This window comes from Magallana gigas, chromosome 9 (assembly GCF_963853765.1).
Source record: "Magallana gigas chromosome 9, xbMagGiga1.1, whole genome shotgun sequence".
NCBI classification, from domain to species: domain Eukaryota; kingdom Metazoa; phylum Mollusca; class Bivalvia; order Ostreida; family Ostreidae; genus Magallana; species Magallana gigas.
The window spans coordinates 28889521-28896089 of record NC_088861.1 but is presented as its reverse complement, the minus strand read 5'-3'; positions in this window follow the sequence as shown (position 1 = coordinate 28896089).

Genomic DNA, 6569 nt, shown 5'->3' with positions numbered 1-6569 from the left:
TTCCACTGTACACCACTGTACAGTCCTACTGACTTCCACTGTGCCCCACTGTACGCCACTGTACAGGGCACTGACCAGCACTGTACCCCACTGTACGCCACTCTACCGGGCACTGACCATCACTGTACCCCACTGTACGCCACTGTACTATTAATTTGAGAAAAAATCGGATTTTTAAATCTTCAGGATATTTTTTTTCTTCAATATTTATTTTTATTATGCTGTATATAGCATTCACATTATGCATAGATACAACATGACAGAAGAATGCAACAGGTCGTTAAATTTATTTAGTATCTTTTATTTATTAACGTCTATTGTTATTGAATGTTACGATCACAAAATTATGATAATGTTCATAGCTATCAGATGAAAGTTCTGAATTTTACATGTTGAATCTGATTATCAAAAAAGTGCATGTCAATATGTTTATTCTGCCAGTCATTGGAAAATACCCCCCCCCCCAAACCAGCAAGGTACATTATCATTCCTTATTGATGGTATACGACAAGCCCTTATTTAAATGATCGGGTTTTTAAATCTCTGTGTCTCATGAGTCGTTTTAACCCACTGAAAAACAGTCAATTAAACACTGAATCCACAAAATATATTCATGCTTGTTCGTGTACACATGTCCGTGTATCATGACTGCGCGCTTGACTACAGAGGTACATTTTGAAGAAAGCGTGCGAGTTTCTAGCTCATATGTTGATTTTTTTTTATTAAAAATTATATTTAAAAATTCATTGCAAATGTTGGGTTTTAATTTTGCAAAATAACATATAATGCAGAATGCATTTTAAATTTTAAACACAGAGAGAGAGAGAGAGAGAGAGAGAGAGAGAGAGAGATTAATCAAAAATCGATTGGGGTAAGAAATTGATTGTCTATTAATCTGCTTCTTTTACATACCGATTATTTTTCTTAAGTCTCAAGTTTATCTCTGCCAACTAACTCCCGGGTTAAAAAAAATCTGCAAACTTTAAGTCGAAAAATAAAATGTAGTACGGATAATACATCCCCCACCCTATTTTTCCTCATCCACTTGCATGTATATCACTTTCTGACTGTATTGTATTGGTATAATATGTAGTCGTAGAAAAGTTCATTATAAAATCTATGCTGGAACTGGCGGTTGTGATGCCGTAGGGGAATTTTAACATGCTTATTCCTTTCTGACTCCTGGCCTTAATTTTTAGCACTTGTAAATTCATGAGAGAGAGAGAGAGAGAGAGAGAGAGAGAGAGAGAGAGAGAGAGAGAGAGAGAGAGATCAAAAATCGATTGGGGTCAGAATTTGATTGTCTATTAATCTGCTTCTTTTACATACCGATTCTTTTTCTTAAGTCTCAAGTTTATCTCTGCCAACTAACTCCCGGGTTGAAAAAAATCTGCAAACTTTAAGTCGAAAAATAAAATGTAGTACGGATAATACACCCCCCCCCCTTTTTTTTCCTTATCCACTTGCAAATTGATACCCCTTGCAGTTCTGTGCTATGTCGAAACGATTCATGTTAAGCATGAATATTATGTTAATAAAATTAATGCATTTTTGTTCATTTTTGACCTCGGTGTGGAATAACTATTAAATAGATATAATTAATCCCACTTTTGTAAGCATTACATGCAAGTAGACCTAGTTGTAAGTAAATAAAAAATCTTTTAAGACAGATTCTAAATGATTATGATCCTAAGGCACACGGCAACCGTAATGGGTTTTTTAATCAAAAGTGAAAATTCAGATTTTTGTTTCAACAGTGTATTTCCCTGACGTTTACATCTATTTATACCTAGGCTACAACATATATACACAGGTGGTCAGTTTTCACACCTCGACGCAGTCAGCCGGTCGTGTGTATAGTCTGCGCCTTTTTCTGTTTGTTCCGAGTTTTTCATTGTTCCAAGACAGACAAAAGATTTTTATCTGTAGACATACACAAAGAAGGAGACAATACATCGTCGATATTAAAAATTACTTTTTAGCGTTGACTTTCATTTATTAAGAATTTAAATGACAATCATTCAATGACGAACTTCAATTCAAATCATTTGAATCCATGGACATTATCCCGTAACTAGAAATATTTTTTTATGCCAACATTTACATTTAGCCGCTGTTAACATTACTATACATGTTACCGGTGGTACTTTATTCAAATACTAAAATATTTGTACGTTAGCATGGAGAGAGAGAGAGAGAGAGAGAGAGAGAGAGAGAGAGAGAGAAATTATCTTGTTTGCTATGATACAATATACCAATATACTGGTTTCAGTAAATAAAGAAAAAAACGAAAAATCAATTTAAAAGCCGAACATTTTTACCGGGTGGTAAATCTTAGGTGAGGAGGGGGGGGGGCTTAATTTCTAGAAGTGTGAAAGCCTCCGGGGCTGGAAAGTCTACCCGCATGCGGTCGTGAACGCTGCTAATCACCATACACAGGAAGCAAATATTACACAAGATATAAATGATTAGTCAGAATTGGTCTTTGTTTGAATATCTTATTATTCTAAAGACAACACGAAGAGATTACGTGTCGTCCGGATTTTCTCTAAGTGTGTAAAGCAAAAGTTGGTAAACTACATGTAATTCTGCCCCCCCCCCCAAATTTAACTCGGTTCATTGTGTTTAGCACTCGACATTGTTTAAGACGTTAATTTTAACAAATATAATTGTGTAAAAAAACCATACGATCAGTTAAAATGTTGAATGTAAAGGCAGCCATTATACGATGACAACTAATGGAGTTCTATCTCAATGGAGTGACGTTTTCGTGCAACAAGTTCCAATTGTCTGTATAACCAGTAATACAGTTTTTATAGCTCATAAGTTTGTTTTAAAAAGAAAATTTTATACGCATGATTTGGGTTGCATGCTCATTCGTCTTCGTGGAATTTATTAGGTCACAAACATTCAACATGATTCAAATATAAATTGCGTATTTTCAATTACTGAATAATAGAAATATTTTTCTCATTTATCCGGCCTGTACACAAGTTACCTATTACGGAAAGAGAAAATAAATATGTTTGCCTATTAATTGAAATGTCGCTTATAATTGAAGAGATGCTAAAATTAAATTGTGATGCAGGGGGTGTTTACGCCTTCCTGACCTTGTTCCATAAACATTTGGGAAGGTAGTTACAACATAAGAGAGAGAGAGAGAGAGAGAGAGAGAGAGAGAGAGAGAGAGAGAGAGGTGATATATTTTTTTCTTATTAAAACTATGTAACTATATCATGACAACATTCTAAGACGTGCAAGAGAAGGTACATGTAGATGTATGACATTTGGTGATAACGAACAGTGTTAAAATTCAAAAGTATATAATTTAAAGTACCGTACAGAGTGAAATATTATTTGAACAGTGTTCGTTATCACCACATTCCATTTTTAATTTAATTTAACACTATACAATGTACTTATTTTGATATCAGTGACTGCTGGGGGAGGGGGGAGGATTTATAAATATTTAACATGTATAATATCTGACTTGATTTAAATGATAAAAAACGCGTCTAAAGTGATGAATATAAAGATTATTTTATTTATTCATTAATGTTATATTTTTAAAAATACAAATTTCAACTGGATTTAATACTCTCAAGAACACATATACCCCTATAAGGGAATTGCATAATATCTTGAACAAGGTGTCAGACTTACAATTTACAAGGTTGAATATTGCGACACTCACACCTTTTGATCTACTGAAAGTATGTATACTATACACAGACACTGACTCACTGATCTTCCTGTGAAGTAAAACTTCAAAGACATTTTAAAGTCCAGACCAGTTGGTTATCTTCTCTCTTTTGAAAAAAATTCAGTATGGTGAGCAATATAGTGGATTTTTTTATATCTATAAATTGTAATACATTGTTTTAAATTCTCCGAATTTTAAAACTTTAATGTAACATGTTAACTAATATTTATTAGATAATATTGATAAAATTAAATTCATTGTAAAAAAAAAAACCTAATTAAATATTTAGTTACTAGAACATTGATATTGAAATATATATAAATAATTCCCCCTTTTAATTGGATGAGTTGCTATATTTCGTATTATAAATGGATTCTGAGTTTTTAATACATGCACAAATCGGAGGATCGGGGGGGGGGGGGGGGGGGGGGGGGGGAGAAGATAATTCAATTTTTTAAAACTTACATTGTACAACTATCCAAAATATGTCTAAGCTCCTTGAGAAATCGATGATATCCCTGCCTTTTCCCTTACCGCGCATGTAATTATATATGAACTTAAAGAAATAGAAGCCCATTTTCGCTCTTGTAAGCAATAGGAAAGAATCAAAACAAATCCAGATTTTGGTCTCAAATAAAGTAAATATTCAATTCATTGTTCAAACATATTAATAACTTATAAAAACATAGGTACAGTGGGTTACAGTGATGTACAGTGTTTGTCAGTACCCTGTACAGTGGTGTACAGTGGGGTACAGTGCTGGTCAGTGCCCCGTACAGTGGTGTACAGTTGGGTACAGTGCTGGTCAGTGCCCCGTACAGTGGTGTACAGTGGGGTACAGTGCTGGTCAGTAGGTAGGTACAGTGCTGTCCAATGGAGTACAGTGGAGTACAGTGGCTCTGTACAGTGGGGTACAGTGTGATACAGTGTGGTACAGTAGCTCTGTACAGTGGGTGTACAGTGGATTTACAGTAGGGTACAGTGAATATACAGTGGATGTCAGACAATGTCAGTCAATTTTTGGGAATATCAGTGGATTTTGAATTCAGTAGTGATGGCTATATAGTGTAAATGCATGTGATGTTTATAGAAAAATTTCTCTATTTTCACACATCTGTATGAAAAATGAACTTCGTAATTATGTATACCAGGAAGTCGTCTACTAAAATTTTAAATTTCATGTCCCCTGGTGTATGGGTTTTGACTCTAGGACAGGGCCAAAGTGGATGCATATAATGGATGCATATAATGTTTAAAAATTATCTTCTTTACTCCCACACACCTAAAAGGAAAACTGAATTCATAATTTTGTTGACTAGTTTTTTTCCACAAAATTATAGGTTTCATAGTTCTTTTTGAAAGATTTTGAGTCGGGTTTTCCAACGGAAAAATCCGGTTATTAAAATGGTGAAAATGGTAGGCGGGCGGCAGCCAAAAGGGTACCCTCATTGTACGGATGTCTCCTCCTACAGTTTTCAAGATAGGATGTTCTTCTTTTGCAGATCAATTGTACGTATGTCAGAGGTGTGCATATTGCTAGGATTTTGATTTCTAATAATTTATGAAAAAAATACTAGCTTTTGAACTTAGTCATTGGCAAATTACTGCATATAGGGTACCCTCATTGTACGGATAACTCCTCCTACAGTATTTAAGATAGGAAGTTGTTCATTTGCAGATCAACTGTACACATATTAGAGGTGTGCATATTGCTAGGATTTTGATTTCTGATAATTGATAAATAAAATATCAGCTTTTGAACTGCGAGTCCGACTTTTGAATAGCGATTTATATGAAGAGTTTGGGTTGATTTCCGTAATCACAAAGCATTGGCGTTGTGAAGATTAAGGAAGAGGAGTAGATAAAGAGGATGAAAAGAGAGAAAGAGAGAGAGAGAGAGAGAGACATAGAGTGAGGAAATCTTTCAATTCTGAATATACTAGTAAAAAATAAACCCAATTAATTAAATCTAATTTGTCATTGATTAATGTATTGTCAGGAATAGTTTAATTAATGATCGACACTACCTGGCAATGAACTCTCGGTAGACAAAACCGTTGTGGCTGGATCTGCATTCACCTGGATGTTCTAGCCGGCTATCGTTAGGTTATCAGGGCTAAGTGTGACAATGTCCTGTCGCAGGATACCAACATTATGCATGCGGCAACATACTGGCAGGCTCTATCAACCAACTGCTGAACAGGGGAACCTCCACTTGTCTGCTCTATAAATATCCGTGTACGGCAGAAGGCTGTCTTATATCTCTCCCGATATTTCACATTATTGGCGGTGTTGTAAGGGTTCATCAGGTAAGACTGCAAGGATATCCAGAGTCACCAAGCAGTAACCCATCATGCTGACCTGAAATTAGTTGAATATAGAATTAAACAAAAATTTCATATAACATGTACTTCATGCTTGGTAAAAGTTTCTATTCATCATGCCATAATTTCATCAATCAAATCAAAGAATGATTATTTTGCGACTTTTGTATATATGTTGCATGTTAGTTATGTAATTAAGTCATTTTGGTCCTCATGTACATCAAAACTTCTTATAATTATGCGCAAATATATACATTTGTATTTAATTTTAAATACACGTGTATCTGCATAGATTTCTGAAAGCTGTCCAGCAATTCGACAGGATTGCGAGTTTTGCTTTCAAGAAGAACTGCGTGAGGACTAGATTATATTGAATGTTTGACTGTGAGCTAGACTATCAAATTGGTCAAAACATTATAACCAATGTAACTTGTTCAGTGGGGGGTTCTAGGGGTTTTCCTGGATTAGTTGAACGGACCCTGGACCCAGTTTAAGAACAGTAGGAAAACCCTTGCTTGCTCTTAATTTTTTCAAAATGTGCC